Source organism: Lynx rufus, unplaced genomic scaffold (genome assembly GCF_022079265.1).
Source record: "Lynx rufus isolate CCGP_SWC_20201006 ecotype Redwood Valley unplaced genomic scaffold, mLynRuf1.p SCAF_4, whole genome shotgun sequence".
NCBI classification, from domain to species: domain Eukaryota; kingdom Metazoa; phylum Chordata; class Mammalia; order Carnivora; family Felidae; genus Lynx; species Lynx rufus.
Window position 1 is genome coordinate 119,929,759 of NW_025814856.1, and position 15,926 is coordinate 119,945,684.

The window sequence follows — 15,926 nt, forward strand, 5'->3', positions numbered from 1 at the left end:
TCTTTTATTCTAAGAAACCTATTCAAGCAATAGAAAGTATATGAAAAAGGCCCTTGTGCCCTGACCAGCACGAGAAGAGCCAGAGGGATCTGCTATTCTGGGGATTTGGGTGTCTTTAGTCCATTTGCTTGCCCCCCACATGCTATCTACCGATGAGATCTACAAAGAGGAAGACCTGGCTCTTTCTCCCACAAACAAGTAGGCATTTCAGATGGTAAGAGTCTTTTTTTAAGTTAAAGAAAACAGTCGCTTATTTAGACCGGTAAATCTGATGTGCACTTTCCAGTATTATTTGATTTTTTTTTTCCCTCCTCCTATACACCGGTTGGGCAATTCATTCCTAGTGATATGAGCAGGGAGAAGAAACGAGCTGTGGCTGGGCTACTCCTTCCTAGCTCTTTAGAAAGGTCTGATGCATGGTCATTGATTGAAATGATTGGTTAGCACACAAAACATGCCCTAGACTTGTCCCTAAAAAAAGGAGGGGAAGCTTCATTCATCTAACGTTTTATCAGCTATAAAAGAAAACCAAGAGTATTATTGCTGCTTTTAGTATTAAAAAAATTTTAATTCATAATTTTCAAGTTGGGTTTTGTTGGTCAAAACCAGGAAAGTGTGTGGAAGAGAGCTAGTACAGTTTTTGCCTTTACACTTGATTTTACAGTGTGGCTAGGAATAAAGAAACCATCATTGTCTATTTATCAAATCTGGCCATTAGAATCGGTAACTACAAATAATGGCCTACTTTTTAGTTTAATTTAGTCAATGAAATACACCGTTTTTATATATAAAAACCCCAAGTGAAGAGATTCCTCTTTCATTGAAATTGTGAATATTTTGCTATTGCCAGATCAAGCAGCCTTTCTATTACAGTTTATGCTATTTTAACTAATTATCAAAAGCAAAAGAGGTCAGCATTATGTTAGCCAAATAACTGTGGAAGAGAAGTGCCCACATGTTAGGAAAGCCGAGGATACTCACACATAAGGTTAAATTACATTATTTCACAGTATTTTCAGACACACTTCGGAAATGATTATGTACAAAAACCCAATTATAACAAATGCTTTTAATTAGCCAGTCTGTGTCCTTTGAACATTCTGATAATGTTGAAGTTTAAGTGATTGTCACTTTGTTAGTTTCTAATTTACTTCACCAAGGTGGTAGATCATTACTCTTTTACAATTATTTTGCTCAATTTCTATAGCCATTTTTATTCAAACCACATAACCATCTTGGTTCCTAATCCTGTTGATCTGACCTAGGAAAATTAAGTAGACGATTTAAGCCAAAGCTTACAAACAAATCCAGCACTATCCATCATAGGTCAATAGCTTTGTATCTAGATTACGGATTGCTAAATAGCTTCGGAGAGTCATTTATTAAAGGAAAATTAATGCTGACAATGGTTCTCAGCTGGTTAATCTTTTGACAGGTGTACTTTCTCACTTGTTCAAACACATATTTCAAAAAGAAGAAATAAGTTACTTAAGCACGAGAAGATCACACACACAGAAGAATAATTCATCTTCTAACTCAGATGTCTGTGGTATTTCTGCTCTCATCTCATTGTGGTGGCATAATTATTAGGACTTTTGCATAACCTACATGCCAATGTAAGGGTCTAACCTGGGCAATTCTAAAGCTTTGGCATTCCTTGGGACCAAACCCTGTCTTTCCTTACGTATTCTGTTAAGCGTGTGACACTATGAAGCCTAGTCCCATCGTGAAGGCAAAAAATTAAGACCTAAGTAATCGTAAAATAAACGTAACCATTTTAAGCTTAGGAAATAATATCTAGGAAGGTGGAACTCTAAAGGATGTAAGACATCCTACAGATTTCAGAAGACATTGTACAGCGTTTGAGGTCTATCAATAATAAACAATAAATTTATTACAGTGCCGTGCCATTTTAATTGAAATCCACTTCCCCGAATAGGAAAACATAGAACACACACTCAAGCAGTTTCTAGAATACTGGGAGAGGGATTTACTTTAACCCTACATTTTACTAATTATGTATACAAAATCAAAACATATCCTGTGCTTAATTCTATTACAGCATTTATAACACCTTATTACAATGTTTGATTTTCTTACCTGATGCCTCCATTACACTACAAGCTCCCACAAGATCAGCACTGAGGTCTTGTTTCTGTCAGCATTCCCATTATCTACCACAGTGCATGATACATTCAATAGATGGCTGTTTGATAAATAAATTCATAAGAAATTCATACAAATTCATAGAAAGAGTAATTCATAAGTTCATAGAAAGAGTAAAAATCTGGAGATGGAATATGTGGTTTAGGGGATGTACCATTCACTGGCTGTGTGATTCTCAGCATATAACGTGGGAAAAGCATTAATAACTTCTTCACAGAGTGGCTGTGAATATATGAACACATATATGCTGTAAAATATGACATGCTACTTAAATGTCAGGCCTCACTACTTTATGCCGTGGGTTTGTGGAGTGGGAGTTTTATCTTTACCTACATGATACCTCAAGTCCTTTCCTATCTGGTCGTCTTAGTCGCTGTCTTCTCTAGGAGAATTTTAGCCTCTCTGGCTAAACATGAGTGGGTTTGGACAACATCTATGAACACTGGAAGGAGGCTGGCCCAGGTTAGGAAGTACTAAAGTGGTCCACGGACAGTGATGTTAAAATTACAGCGCAGACCTCTAGTAAAACCTTTCTGCAGCAGCAGGGTATATGGGAAGGTGACAAGAATGCCGCATTTGTTTCACTCATTCAACAAAACTGAGAACCTATTAAGAATCAGGTCCTGGGGCGCGTGGGTGGCTCAGTCGGTTAAGTGTCCGACTTCAGCTCAGGTCATGATCTTGTGGTTCACGAGTTTGAGCCCTGCGTCGGGCTCTGTGCTGACGGCTCAGAGCCTGGAGCCTGCTTCCGATTCTGTGTCTCCCTCTCTCTCTGACCCTCCCCCCATTCATGTTCTGTCTCTGTCTCAAAAATAAATAAATGTTAAAAAAAAAAATTAAAAAAAAAAAAAGAATCAGGTCCTGTGATAAGTCCTAGAATTACACATGAGTGTATGCATACACATGAGTGTATGTGCCTTGCTCCTAAGAATTTACACCCATCACTGGGTGATCCAGCCACTTGTCTCCTCACCCATCACTGCCACCCTAGACTGAGCCATCATCATGTCTCACCTGGATTACTGCAATAGCTTCCCACTTGCTCTCCCTTCGGCTCTTGCCTCCATAGTCTACCCTCCATAAAGCAGCCAGAGGGAACCATTTTTTTTTAATGTTTATTTATTTTGAGAGAGAGAAACGGTGCGTGCACATGCAAGTGGGGAAGGGGCAGAGAGACAGAGAGGGAGAGAGAGAATCCCAAGCAGGCCCCGTGCTGTCAGCACACAGTCTGATGCAAGGATCGATCTCACGAACTGTGAGATCATGACCTGAGCCGAAATCCAGAGCTGGATGCTTAACCAACTGAGCCACCCAGGTGCCCCCAAGGGAACCTTTTAAAACATAAGTCTAGTTCACGTTTCTTTCCTACTCTCAAGCCTCCTAATGCTTCCCATCACTCTCGGTATAAAATCCAAAGTCCTACAAAGCCCTACAAGGCACTCTAGGATGCAGCCCTTGGCCACCTCTCCCATCTCATCTCATACCATTGTCTACATCGCTCAGTGCTTTCCCATCCTGAACTCCTACTGTTCCTGAAACAAGTCAAGTACACTCCCATCTCAAAGACTTGCACTTTGCCTGAAATGCTCTTCCCCTAGATATTCATCACTTGTTCCCTTCACCACATCCAGATTTTTTTCTCAAAATTTGCCTCTTCAGAGACGCCTTACCTGACCACTTAATCTGACAATCGAAAAAGGCACCCCACCATTCTCGATCCCCTTTTCTGCTTTAATTTCATTCACACTATTTATTACCACCTATTTATTTTAACTCTTCTATTTATCTGGTTTTGGTCCATATTCCCCACACGAACATTGGCTCCATGAGGGCAGTCGCTCTATGGCTTATTCACCCCATATGCACGGTGTCTGGTCCATCACCAAACACAGCGTTTGTTCAAAAAGAGAGACAGGAGGAGGCAATGACAGAGGGGAGAGCAAGGAAACAACTGAGCGCAGTACTGGGTGGTAACTGTTCTCCCAGAGACACAGAAGAGGCTAACGACTACAGACCAAGCAGCTGCCGTTCTAGCAAGTCATTAAATGCTCCTAAGTTGTTTCATCTAGAAAGGGAGATGATGAGATAAAATTATCACTGAATTGCTTTTAAGCTTTTGAAATTCCATCATTTGAACTTGCCAAGTTCACAAAATATCTACCCTCCCACCACATTTATCATGTTAATGCATAAAACCAAGGCACGTGTCATTTTATACAATATATGAATGGTTCCGAATTAGAAAATGAGTTTTCTCGTGTAACCACATTAATTAAATCTAATAAGCCTACATATTTGTGGTTGTCTTTAATGCTTTTATCTGACACTTTCCTGTGATGATGCCTCTTTCCTGTGAGGATGCTCCTAGTGCTTTTTTTCCCATGACTCCAGAATCAGAAAGACTGAACTCATCTGTACAGATGAAAAGGCAAAGGCCCAAACCATTCAAAATAGGTGCCCGGACCACCCTGTTTTTAAAGGGACAGGCGTCTACCACTTCTCTTGGAAACTGTTTTAATTTCGATCAACATTAGAGCGGAGAAACACTTTAAATCTAATCAAAGTCTCAAAGTCAGCCTCTCTTTTTCTCTCTCTCAAAGGCATCACAGGAAGTCTCCATTATCTAAACTATCTTCTTTCTTTCCTTCCACTCCTACTTATGGTTGACATAAAAAAATCTGGCCACTGGAGATCCATTTGTCTGTGGGGAACAAGAGGAAACCCTGGGGAATAAGAGGAAACAATCCTTGTCCTCAAGCAGTTTGAAACCTAGTGTTTGTGGTGGTGGAGGTGAGTGTGTACGTGTATATGGAGATGGGAGAAGAGAGAAGGCAAACAATTATAAACAGTAAAAGACAGATGCATACTACAGGAGAGGTCTACACATAGGCACGTGGAGGTGCAAAGAAGAAAAGTATCATCAGCAATTAACTGTTCGGTGCCTTTAACAATTTCCTCGATCCCATGGGCTTAGGAGAATATTTGAAATACAACTATTCCAGAAAGTCCAGAATATAAGGTCACAGTAGGTATGAAACACCGTCTTTGCCCTCAAAAGGTCTAAACCATAATTTGGGAAAAGAGACATATACTCAGAAATAAATGCCAAAAGGTAGCATCATATACCAAGTGTCATGGATGAGGACAATCGCCACCAAATCCTGATTCCCTCTTTTCTTCCATTTTTTGACCTCCGTCATTGAAAGAATAATGAGTTCTCAGAAAGAGAAAGGGTGGAAAAAGAAACAAATTGTTCTCAAAGAGTAACGGTCTTGCCATCAACTGTGGGTAGGCTTTGAAAGCTTTGATAAGAATATAGGTACCCTGAATCTGTTTGCAAATCAAACAGAGCAGTTTAAAACATGAGCTGAGCAGGGCGCCTGGGTGGCTCAGCCGGTTAAGCATCCGACTTCAGCTCAGGTCACGATCTTGCGGTCTGTGAGTTCGAGCCCCGCATCAGGCTCTGGGCTGATGGCTCAGAGCCTGGAGACTGCTTCCGATTCTGTGTCTCCCTCTCTCCCTGCCCCTCCCCCATTCATGCTCTGTCTCTCTCTGTCTCAAAAATAAATAAACGTTAAAAAAAAAAATTAAAAAAAAAAAAAAACATGAGCTGAGCAAATAATTTTGTATGTTTTATACACGGACACTGAGTTCTGCCTACTATCTAATTAAATACACACACATAAAAGCCTATCTCTCTTCACAACCAATGTGAGTTTGCTTATTAGAAGAAAACAATCAGAAAACTGAGAATCAGAATTAAGAATACAAAAATGAAACCATAAGATTTCACAATAAATTTCAAATATGGGTCTGAGTATCTTCGAGGTCTTGGCAAACACTATTTGGGAGAGGAATAAAGGAGCCTCATCAAGTTACGTGTTTTAAAAAATTCACATTTGGAACTTCAATCAGGAGACAGTAAGTGAAACAATAGACGATGTTCGTCACATTTTCACAACAAAAGCAGTAGTAATTTTTTCAAAGTAATTCAATTCTTGTTTTATATCTCTTTCTAATCTTAGCCCACCTGCAACAGAGCTCATTAACAATAATCACCTCAGTCTAATATTTACGTTTACCTGTGTCCCAATGTCTGGCAGTTTTGTTATGAGAACCAAAACAGGCTTAAGTTTCAAATTATGCATCAACATGAACATAACCAGCAGCTGAAGACATTATTCACTATCACTCAGCATTTCTACATAGCGCCTCACTGTTGTTTTCTGCTAAGTAAAAGTTCTTCTTTCTGAAATATTCGCATGTTCGTGTTCACCAAAAAGAAGAACTACATAACTCACTGTATCTGTCCTGAGTCCTGGGAAGCAATGAACTTTCTCTTTGTTGTCTTTAAATGGTTTCTGATTTTTTGAAGTTTTACTTTTCTTGTCAATGGACTCTAACTGGACTCTTCTCTGGTTTCCTATCTACTCCCTGCAACAAAAACCATCATGCTATGCATACTGAACTGTTTACAGTAGCTGGAATGTGCAATGATTTTTTCCTTTTATGCATCCATATCTTTCCTAGGTGACTCCCTTGTATGAGATTCCCTTGCCTCCCTTTGCCTGGCTAACTCCTGTTTATCTTTCAAGACTCAACTCATGTGCACTCTAAGAAGCAATGCATGACCATAATCCCCTTTCTCTATTTTTTTTATAACATTTCTAGTGATGTTTGTAATAAAGCATGTAGACTACTCTCATCAGTGATTTTTTTGGTATGTCTTGTAAGGATTCTTATGGGCAAGCGCTGTTTGAATCTTAGCACCCAGCATATATCACATGTGTGATAAATGTTCACTGTCTGTTTAGGAGGTAGGCAGAGAAGAAATCAATGGCTACTAAAATAACCGAGAATACTAATTAAGACTAAGTAAGACAATGTTCTCTAGCTTATCAAAAAAGCTCAACTTTGGAGAACTGTTCTCCACATGTGGCAATGGTACGTTCACTTACTGCTGCACAAACGTGCAGAAGCATAATAAGTGCACATGTCTACAGACATTATTAGGAAGGCACAAAAAAACTGAAGAACATGTATTCTGAGTTAAGAGACCTGGAGCGAGGTCACAATTGAAGGCTGCCCCACTTGGAGAAGTTAGAACACCTCTCAATCTTGGTTCCTCCATCTGAAATTGCTGATAAAACCACCTGCCATACTTACCTTGAAGCTCAAATGGAAGAATACTTTGGAAAGGTATTTTACACGGTTATCACACAAATGCTATAAAAATTTTAAATATAACAACATGTAAATCTACTCAGCTTGAATACCGCGAGGTCTTTGGCCTAAACAGCAAAGAAGTGAAATTTGGAATTTAGCCTTACTGAGAAGCTGAACCAAGGATTATGATAGAAAGTCCATTACTCAAGTGCCGATAACTTAGAGTAACCATTTACAAGTCACAAATAAGGAGATCATTTTCAATTCTAGAACTACTAGAAAGAGGCCGTCAAATCTAGAGAGGGAAGAAATCTAAAAAAGTACATTCCAATTATATTTGTTTATGATACTGCAAAAATCCTGCCACCAAGGCGCTCTCATTGATATATAGCAAAACGTAGTAAATCACTTAATTTACTCAAAAGAACTTAAATGTTTTAACCAGTCTGCCATCAAAAGAGATCAAGAAGAGGACCAATGGGACTTGGGCTGCAATGTGAGCCGTCTTTAAAATGCAATTGTTCTAATCATTTTCTACAGATGCAGCCTCACAAGGGGCTGCTGTCACAGGGACCATTTACGACTTGTTATGGTGTCTCTATTGTTTACCAGCGACATTCGCTGAAAAAGGCGACAGCTGGGACAGAAAGCTGCTACTCAACGAACAATATAATCCCGTGAAAGTAATCAACAAATTTAAGGGTGTTAATTAACTTTACACTTTATCATGTTCAATTAGTTGTCCTTTCTAGAAAAGATTGCCGTGCACAATCAGTTTAGAGCGTGCCATGTTTGATTTGTAAGTGATCACTGTTTCTGTTTCAGAGTCCATGTCAGATGTTCTCTTGGGTTTTGGTGACACAGATGAATGGCTCTGCACATGTTAGGGGGTGATCTGGTTTAACATAAGCCAGCATAACATAACCCCTTGTTAACACTATTTCTGGCATCATCCATGCTGGAAACAGAAAAGCAAAAACACTCTCAACACTATTCTAGAGTCAGATAAACAAAGTTTAGTTTTTCCTGAAATAAACACAGACACAAATACATGGGAGAAATAAGCAATTTTTCATCATTATTTTTCAAAGTAAGACTTGTCTTTCAGGGGCATGTTTGGGATCATTTCCTCCCAGCAAGATCTCGAAGCTCTGCTGCATTATGCACAAAGCGCCACCGTGTCCTCGTGCTTTACATAATGCAGATAGCCTTTTCCGTGGCAGGTGAACAAATGCTACAGATGTGTCATTAAGTACTGGCTGGTGTTAAATTCTAGAATGTGACTTTGAAATCCAGAAGCTGTATTTTACAAGTGTGGGAAATCTGCAGTAAAGTGTATTAATCTATGAATACAAGGTGCCTTTTCTCTTACTTGTAATGCACCTGTCCCTACTTGCTAACAGGACACGGAAAAGCTCATGATGGAGTGACGATACATTCAATATCGCATGGTAATGAAAGTCACCGAGGTTTCTCCGTATTGATAGAGCTTTGCATCAAAGTATTTCAGAAGTCACTGGTGAGGTGAACAAAACGCAAAACTGAGCTGTGGCAGCAGGTGTCTATCTTTAAGAAAATAAACCAAGGGACGTGCATCTAGCTCCTAAAGACAAAAAACAAAAACAAAACATCTACACAGGATTTTGAAACATCTTCATAAAGCTATACCTTGTTCTTCTAAGACTAGCTGTTTCCTGCATAATATAAATGAAACACATATAAATAAACCACAGCTGGTTAGCTAGTGATAGCATGCGTAAGGACAAAGCTGAACTTCTTCAAAATAGAAAAGTTGTTAACTCTGAAAGCTAATAATGTCCTAAGTTAAATATTAAAGAAGGAAATTATAGGCTATATCTGAAACAGCTGAAACCACAATACACAGCAGCAGAAAACATTAGTTTTCTGCAGAAGATCTGCAGGGAGAAGGGAAGCGGTCGATAGATCCTTAAATTGGAAGCAATAGCCGTTCTTCTATCCCAAGTTGGCAGCTGCTACATTTGCAGGCCTGGTTCATTATTTACCCATAATGACCATCAAGCTGCAGTCAAAGTCAGATCACAACAACTGTCAGCAGCTCTTTTAATTAGCCTTGTTTGAATTCAGATAAATATCACAATAGACCTGCTTATGCTGAAAGAGCAACAGAACGTTCCGCATGGAGCTGGGCTGGCTTGAGAAGGACCAGTGAGTGAGTGCAGTACAGAAGCCATCAGACAGAAACAGTGGGATTTTTAAAGGGTGGGGTAAACAGAACAAAATGGTTTGCTTTCATTTTGAAAATCACTGTAAAAACCAGCTCCCCGACATTCACCCCAGATGAAGACGGTGCACGGTGTTGGAGTGCAATGAAACTCTGGGCTTCTGAAAGCTTGATGCCTGGTGTCCAAGGAGAAAGTTAACTTAATGCCTTTGGAGAATGTGATTTAAAAAACTCCATTTTGTAGACAATGTATCTTTCAGCTTTCAAAATCATTTCTAAAAGCCAAGTAAAAAAGTCTGTTCGTTAGATAAGCTCATAACTTTAATGTCCTTCTATTTTACCTTCTTGAGGAGTTGCGTAATTTGCAACATTTTTCTCTGACAGGAATCTGCTATTTTCTATCCACACCTTGCATTCAGCATTAACAGTCACAAAGTAAAACAAGGCCAACAACCAAATTCTGCGTAATTCAACGGCTGCCACATCCCACACCACTACTCTGGGGTTGTCTCCCTCCAGCCTGCTTGAGCGGAAAAACAAGCGCCAAGATCAGCTGCCCTCTATTTACAGAGGGCTGACTGTCCGCATAGACTATATACTGTTGCAACTTTGGGGGTAGGTAAAAAGAAGTGATGGCCGATAGAGAAGGAGGGTAGAGAATAAGAAGGAGTAAGAAAAGGCAAGATGATAACCTCACGGCAAACTGGAGTAAACTGAGGATAGCAAGAAACTAAAGAGAAGCTAAAAAGCTCCACTCAGCTAACAAGGAATTATTATCTCTGGGAACCACTCGGGAGTCCCTGTGAGAATCTGGACTCTTGAATTGTGGAGTGGGCATCGTTGAAGAAGTGGCACTTCTAAATGTAAGCTGGACTTAGCCCACTCTCATTCTTTCTAAGTCCTCAGCTATTACATATCTTTGTGCAACCATTTCTGATGCTGCACAACATAACATTAAGGAAAAGTAACTAACTAGATTTGCATAAGGATCAAGGACATGTTGCTGTTTACACAGGGTTTGGACCTATTTCCTTATTGAGTAGGAAAACACTCCTATAGGAAGTAATAAAGACTCATTATATTTGTGGTCGACTTCAAGTACTAAAACCTGCATAATAAAACTCTTACAAAGTGTTGTGAGACCAAATATGTGATAAAGGCAACTACTGAATGTTGACAATATAAGCAGGGAGAACTCTTCATCTGGTTTCATGAGAACGAATCATAGCAAAAAGGAATATTTCTTGCCCCTTGTTTTTTAAATAAAAAATGAGCCACGTGCATCACCCTATCATAGATGACGGCCTTCCCTCCTTACCCTTTAATACATCCTATCTCCTGTCTACATGAACAGCCAATGGCTGTAACTTGTTCAGTATGTCAAGTACAAAGACAACAGTCAACTTGCCATTCCAAGTCTAGACTCAGGCTCAATATATATGAATCAGAATTTATTGTGTAAGAATACCAAAGAAAACTTCATACCCATTACGATGACTACTCTAAAGCAAAACCAATCATATAACAAGTATTGGCGAGAATGTGAGAAATTAGAATGCTTGAGCACTGCTGCTGGGAATATAAAATGATGCAGCTTCTATGGAAAACAGTACGGTAGCTCCTCAAAAAAATAAAAATAGAATCATCATATGGTCTAGCAATTCCATTTCTGGATATATATATCCCAAAGAACTAAAAGCAGGGTCTTGAAGAGATATTTATATACCAATTTTCATAGCCACAATATTCACAACAGCCAAAAGGTAGAGCCAAATGTCCATCAAAGGATGAATGGGTAAACAAAATGTGGTGTATACATAGAATGGGGTATTATTCAGCCTTTAAAAGGAAAGACATTCTCACACATGCTAAACGTGGATGAATCTTGAGGACATCATGCTAAGTGACATAAGCCAGTCAAAAAAGGACAAATACTGCACGATTCCATTTATATGAGGTACCCAGATGGTCAAATTCACATAAAGACAGAAAGTTGGGGCTCCTGGGTGGCTCAGTCAGTAGAGCATCTGACTCTTGATTTCACCTCAGGTCATAATCCCAAGGTCATGAGATCAAGTCTTGCACTGGACTCCATGTGGAACATGAAGCCTGCTTAGAATTCTCTCTCTCTCTCTCCCTCTTTCTCTAAGATGAAATAGAAAAAAAATTAAAAAATTAAAATTAGAAAGTAAAATAGTGATTGTCAGGGGCTGGGGGGAGAGAGAAATATGGAGTTGCTATCTAATGAGTACATAATTTCAGTTTTGCAAGATAAAAAGAGCTCCGGAGATAGACGGTCGTTAATTGTTGCACAAAAAATGTGAATGTACTTAATACTACTGAACTGAACTGTATACTAAAAATGGTTAAGATGGTAACTTTTTTTACTGTTTATTTATTTACTTTGAGAGACAGAGAATGTGCACACACGCGTGCAAGGTGGGGCAGGGGCAGAGAGAAAAGGAGAGAATCCCAAACAAACTCCGTGCTGTCAGCACAGAGCCCGATGTGGGGCTCAAACTCACAAACCATGAGATCATGACCTGAGCCTAAGGTGGACACTTAGCCAACTGAGCCACCCAGGCACCCCTAATTATAATGATTTTTATGAACGCTTAATGTAGTTATCTAGAGAAAATTGAGGAAAGCCATACTAGTCTTATAACCTCCATTTAAAAAATAACAGTTCATACACAATAAGCAAATATACCCAGTTTAGGCAAATAGGTAAAATTAAGATCCTCCAATTTCCAATAGTATGCTCACTGCACTAGGCCAGGTTGCTTCCCCAAAGGCAGGAAGGATGCACAAATTCTGCTGACAGATCATCTAGGAGTTAAGTTGAAAAAAAAACATGAGACTAAACAAAGCACAAGACCTACAATCAAGAATTGGTTAAACCAAAAGCTTAGGCTAAAAAAAGAAGCAAATGATGATAAACCCATAACAAATGGTATTTAAACTTAAGCCACAAACATGGTAGTAGCAAAAAAACCCCCAACATGTTATATGTGCCACATACACACATGCCAACATTCATAAAAATGAGACACCGCCTAGGGTCCTGGCACCAGTTGGGGTGAAAGGTGGGAGTGTAAAACGAGAGGATGTAAAGCGAAGTGAAATGGCTCAAAGATATAAGAGAAGGCAATAATCCCAAGATAATACTTGGGAACAAAGTGAGGGCTGCTGGTCTGCCTAATTACGAAGCCAAATTTAGGCCAAGAGGCTACGGTTATTTAATTTCCTCTTTCCCTTACAGGCATGAGAAATGGTGGTGCCTTTGTATGAACTGTAGAATGTCACAATTCAAGGTAGACCAACCACAAAAAGGCAGCCCGTTGCATATACGCAGATCAGAAAAAGGCTCTACCCTGAGCAGGCAAGTAGCCTCGAGGAGGTAAGAAGACCAAGTCTGACATATGGAGGTCAAGCTGAATTTCACCCTCAATTCAGGTCTCTTCAGAGAGGCATGGCCTGCACAGGTGAACACAGTAGACCTCAGTTCAAGCTCCAGTTCTGACATGAACAGTATTATTTTGTGCAAATCAGTGGCTTGGAGCCTCAGTGCCGTCACCTATAAAATAAATCTCATCTCCAATTCCACTCATTGGTAAATCAATACATTTATCTCAGCTAATTCATATATCCATTTCACCTTCCTGAACTCCTACTACAGCACACAGCACCAGGCCAGTCACTTCAAGGCAGCACTGTAATAGTCTCTAGGCTCAAAAATCTCCCAAACCAAGACAAAACAAACAAAATACACCGGTCTAATGAGCTCCACATGTTCCAACAACTTCTATCTTCCCATTCTCTCCTCACACAGACCCCAAACTGGTTCTTCCTCCTGCATTTCCTATCTCAGTTAAGATAGTAATTACTATTATCCACAGACACTACGAATCCCGTGGCGGCATTTCTCAAGGTCAGTTCCCCAGGATATGACTGCCACAAGATGTCTGACTTCGGCTTAGGTCATGATCTCATGATTCATGGGTGTGAGCCCCCCATTGGGTTCTGTGCAGACAGCTAAGAGCCTGGAGCCTGCTTCAGATTCTGTGTCTCCTTTTCTCTCTGCCCCTCCCCTGCTCTGTCTCTCTCAAAAATGAATAAACATTTAAAAATTTTCCTAAAAAGGTGAATTTGCTTACATTTATTGTGATTAGACATATTTCTAGCACATTTTTGGTATTTACTTTCATTTTCCCTTGAATTTATTTTTCCTCCTCCCTTACCTTCTGCTGAACTGATAAAAGTTTTCTAAGTTCCTTTTTATTTTCCTGTGGGCTTTGGAATCTATCGATCACTTTTCTATTCTTCTAAATGATAATCCTTAAAAACTTTAAACATATATCACTAACTATAAATTCCTCCAGTAACATCTAAAGTTTTTCAGGATTCCATTCTCCTCTCAAACATGATGTGAACCTTAACATGCATTAAGTCAGAGGATACCACGCGACTCCCCCCTACGCTGTAAATCTTATTGTCCAGAGTTTTAGTTTTATCTTTTTTTTAAACACACAAAAACAGGTTTTTTAAATAGTCAGTACTTAAAGTTTTTAATTTTATTTTAAAAATCATTTTGTGCTCATGATTATTTCTGATATTCTTTGCCTTTCTCCTTAGATTGAATCTTTCTCCTCACTAAAGCATATCATTTAATAATTCCTCAGGTAGGGTTATTTTTTAACTATCTCTTATGTGTGTAGAATTTCAGGATGCAAGCTCATTGTAAATGGAGAAATTTTGTTTACTCCCTACCCCCTACCCTAGCCATCTGTGCTCACTTCTCCCTGTATATGATTTTACAGTTGTCTATTCTGGCTTCCCGGGCCCCAGTTTAGGATCGGTTCTTACAGTGGCTGGGGGTTCGGTGCCCGCTCTTAAGGGATTTTAGGGAAGCCACAGATCCAGACATGGAGCCAACAGATGGCTTGGTTCAGGGCTTGGTCTTAACCACTGTAATGTCCTTCCATGTCCCAGGTTCAAAGCTTACTAAAAACCGTAGCCCTGGGCCATGGTCAGCTGGGGATTTGAGCTTCACAGTCTGCCAGCTGTGTGCCTGGGACCAGCCCCCATTACTCACATGGAGTACTTTTTACCCCGGAACAGAACTCCCAGCCACTACTGGACCCACAGCTTAGCTAGCTGATGGCTTTAGTATCACTCAATGTACTATATTTCCACTCTGGTTTTGGTCCATGGAGACAGGTGTCTTACCTTGGAGCACAACTGTGTCCTATTTATTTTCTTATGTATTCGATTGCTATATTCTATGATTTTCATGCACTTAGAACAGAAAAGGTGCATCAAAACATGAATTTACTTAACAAAACATATTTTTAACAAAACCATACCTTAACAAAACATATTTTTCTCCAATTTTTCTTTTCTTTCCATATCCAGCTATTGGCTCTGGTTGTGGCTCTGCTCGTCCTTCACCTAAAATATTGCAATACCTCGGTTGGTTCTCCTCTCTCTGCACACTTTCCCTTGAACCCAATTCTCACCAAGGCCATGAAAACCATTCATCTTATCTGTCTCCTTGAAATCTTTCAAGATCTCGATCTTACCCCAAGATTAGAAGTTTTTCAGCATGGCATGCAAGGTTCTTCCAAGCTTGATCTCAGCTCACCTTTCTAGATTAATTTCTCAGCCCCTGACACCCAACACCTGGCACTCTAGCCAAACAAGATGACCCCTTCTTTTCCCCACATGCAAAACATGAACTTCATCTTTCTTGCTTTCCTACACTCATGCTGTGTCTTTCTGGTACGCTTATCCACATTTACTCCCTACTCCAGCACCCATCTCAGGCTCTGCTTAGCTAGCAAAAATCCACTTATTCTTCAAAAATTCGGCTCAAATGTCATTTCCAACCTCCATCCCACATTCTGTGCATCCTCCATACACATTTTATCTGTATCCCTGTTACTGATCATATCACTATCATAGTTGTTTACCTGTTTGCTTCCCCTAGACCCTGAGTTCATTGCATAATAGCCATATAATAAATTGATAGTAAGAAATTTCCAGCAAAAAGAAAAGTAGAGGAAGTCGAATAGTGTAGAAAACGATGAATAGCATTTTGTTAAAAAAAAAATTTTCCTGATTTGTTAATGAAAACAGAGGGTGCAGAAAATCAGAGAAATCTGTACAGTATGACTTACAAAATTCTATATAAAGAACTTCTACAACTCAACACCAAAAAACCAAATACCCCAATTTAAAAATTGGCAGAAGACCTGAAAAGACATTTTCCAAAGACAAAATACAGACAGCCAACAGACACATAAAAAGATGCTCAACATCACTAATCACCAGGCAAAAGCAAATCAGAACCACAATGAGTTATCACCTTACACTTGGTAGAACGGCTAAA

At 39.5% G+C, this 15,926-nt stretch overlaps 1 protein-coding gene across 1 annotated transcript in view; it reads right to left on the reverse strand.

Moving 5' to 3' along the window:
- Nucleotides 1-15,926, reverse strand: part of HIBADH (3-hydroxyisobutyrate dehydrogenase) — a 110,414-nt gene that overhangs the window by 15,795 nt on the left and 78,693 nt on the right. The window lies entirely within an intron of this gene.